Source organism: Engraulis encrasicolus, chromosome 17 (genome assembly GCF_034702125.1).
Source record: "Engraulis encrasicolus isolate BLACKSEA-1 chromosome 17, IST_EnEncr_1.0, whole genome shotgun sequence".
Taxonomy (NCBI): domain Eukaryota; kingdom Metazoa; phylum Chordata; class Actinopteri; order Clupeiformes; family Engraulidae; genus Engraulis; species Engraulis encrasicolus.
This window is the reverse complement of record NC_085873.1, coordinates 31,988,899-31,991,851: the sequence shown is the minus strand read 5'-3', so window position 1 is coordinate 31,991,851 and position 2,953 is coordinate 31,988,899. Positions and strand designations below refer to the sequence as shown.

Below are 2,953 nucleotides of genomic sequence, written 5' to 3'. Positions count from 1 at the left end.
TGGCGAAGGGACTCACTAGTTTAGGCGCAAGAACAGCCCTCTCGGGCGACACGTCGTCAAACTAGTGAGTCCCTCTGGCGAAAGGCTCCAATTCCGCCCGCTTGATTTCAGGTCACGTCTGTATTTCCGTTTATTATTCCTTCATGCTGTTGTGTTGATTTGGTTCACACGTGTAGCCCTTAGCAAAAAGAAGTTTATTCAAGTGTACTATGAGTATACTTATTTTATACTGAAATCAAGTAAGTATACTTGAAGGTTACTTTTTCTAAACTATATTTTATATACTTGTGAAAAGTATACTGAAGTATACTTGGCTTATACTTAAAAGTATAAACTGAAGTCTAAGATGAAGTAGAACCAAAGTATACTAGACTTACACTTATATTTTTATACTAAAACTTATACTTAAGTATACTTTTTACATTAGTCTGAAAGAAGTCCTAATACTTCAAGTGCATAACAAGTACCTAGCCTACAAGTCATTGACTTGTGTTTAACATTTAATTTATTTATTAATATAGGCTAATACTGGAGTTTAACACTTTTAAGTACAAAGTAAGGGTGCTCAATTCATCTTTATAGGCCCACCAAGAATTTCTCCTCTTTGAACTCTCTGACATGTCACCCTAATGTGTGCATTGCAAAATGTTGAGCAAAACTGTGCTCTCACACACTTCACTTTACTGGTGCAATGTGCCATTAATGAAGATCAGGCTGGTCCACTTGAGCCATGAAACTTCCCACACTAAAATGACAGGTGTCTCAGTTATTTTGTCTAACCCCTCCATGTGATGATTTTCTACAAAAAAAAGAAAGAAAAGAAAATTCTCTGGCAGGGGTCAAGAGCGGAAGTGACATATTTATGTTGCATTTTTCATGCGAAAATGTGCCCTGACCAAAACAATCCCTATCCCCAACGTCAGTAAAGAAATGTTTTTATTACGGTATTATAATTATTATTATTTTAAAATGTTCCCAAATAAAATAAATCTTAAACCTAACCGTCAGTAACTTCCGGTATCCACGACCCAACCGCGTTTGCAGTTCTGCCCATGGTCCCGCCCCATATCTGGCAGCCAATGGGGGCGGCCCAATTTCAAATTAGGGCTCACCGCGCGTGTCGTTCGCAAAAAATAACTGCCGCTGCTGAAGAGAAGCAAAGAAGACCACCGAGCTGGAGAAGAGCTAAAAAACGCAATTTATAGATTACAATGGCATTTGCCAATTATTATATCAACGACAAGACTGTGGAAGATGGGAAGATTTCATGAATAAGTCCTGACGACCGGCAATTATGTCCAACAACAGTAAATCACTCAGTGCCCTGATCTGGAAGAAGACGAATGGATGGAGATAAAGGGGGAGATTAACGACAGGAAAAAGTCAAACGGCCCAGCCTTTTTTCCTGGAAAGGTTTTGATGACTGCTGGTAAGTTGTGAATTGTATTGATTCTCAGTTAGCTCAATAGCATTGTTCCCAAAGTGGGGTCTGTACATAAAGCCAGCCTACCTAGCTAAGTGACAGTTGACCATGCTGCAAGACAGCTGTTTAACCACTCACTCACAACGCAGTGACAACAATGTCAACGAAAATTGCGTTTTGGCTCTAGTGCCAGATATAATGTAAGTGCCACTGCCAAGAGATAATTCTACACTTGCAAGAAGTGGTCCAATATTAGTTTGTGGCTGTCTAGTTGTGCTTAGCTCTATATGCTAACCGTTAGCTTACCCGGCTAGCTTAAACAGACTGATCCAATGGTAAAAGTTATTGGTGAATTTTTTCCGTTTCTGTTAAGCATTAGGCCTACATATTACAGTTACAGCCACAGTCTCTTTAGATAAACCACAAACTATGTTTAAAGCCGCTCGGATACTCGTCGTGTTTTCTGAATATTGTATCTCGCCTCGAATGCAAAATGTTCAGAAAAACATGGCGGAGGTCCGTGTAGCTACCAACATATTTTTGTTGTTGACAATCTAAAAAGTCTGACTCATCGTGGCACCTGTCCCTGCCTAATTAGCTCCACTTCCAGTCACGGTCCAGTCAACAGAAATGACCAGTCCAATGTGTTAAAGTGGTCTCAAAACAGAATAATAACACAAAGCTTTTGTTGTCTTGTTTTCATCCCCTTTACAGAGCTTCCAGGAGTAGTAGTGACAAGGCCCCAACACCTCCATCAACCTGGTCAACACACCACCTGGAGATTGCCTACCTTCTGCACAGAGCTCTCAAGTGTTATCTGAGCCTGATGATATGGTAAATACATAATCATATATTAAGAGTGTTGTGTTTATTAATGTGGGCAAATGTTTACTACAGTGTTTCTCTATTCCTTTTGATTTTACACATCAGTTAGAAAGAAAGCATGTTCAACTGTACTGGATGTAGTATTCATGTTATATTTGAGGACGTCATCATACCATTTCCTAACCTATCATGTTATGGAGGTAGTTTATAGACTATAGGCCAACACTGCACTGAATTTACAAAAAAGATACATTTTTTACATTGATTTATATATATATATATATATATATATATATACACACACTTATTTATTTTTTTTAAACAACTAAAGTAATGTTTCATTATGATGGTGAACAGTCAATGTTTTTCAGTTGTAAATTATAGAGGAATTAGCACTTGATGTCACTCATTAGCAACATGCTGCCCATTGTTTTTAAATTGTAGACCTATGATAAGTCATCTCCCCTACAATTGCGTGTTTATTGTGGACCATGAATAAGAATAACATTTAGTTTGTTTGTTCTGTATGTGTGTTTGCACTCACAGCTCATGCCCAGGCGAAATTCCCTGACCACCATGCAAGATGTGAGACGAATAATAAGACAGAAGTACAACAACACCAAGCAAGTAAACGAAAAGAAGTCCCAAATGTCAACATATTATGTAAAAATAAATATGAAATAAATAAATCAAACTTATTTTCAA

General features: G+C 38.0%; 1 long non-coding RNA gene across 1 annotated transcript; it reads left to right on the top strand.

The window, feature by feature from the left end:
- Positions 1-1,029: 1,029 nt before the first annotated feature.
- LOC134467419 (uncharacterized) lies at positions 1,030-2,953 on the top strand. Its single transcript, XR_010038538.1, has 3 exons — positions 1,030-1,429; positions 2,138-2,257; positions 2,795-2,953. It is a non-coding gene; the product is annotated as an uncharacterized LOC134467419 (long non-coding RNA).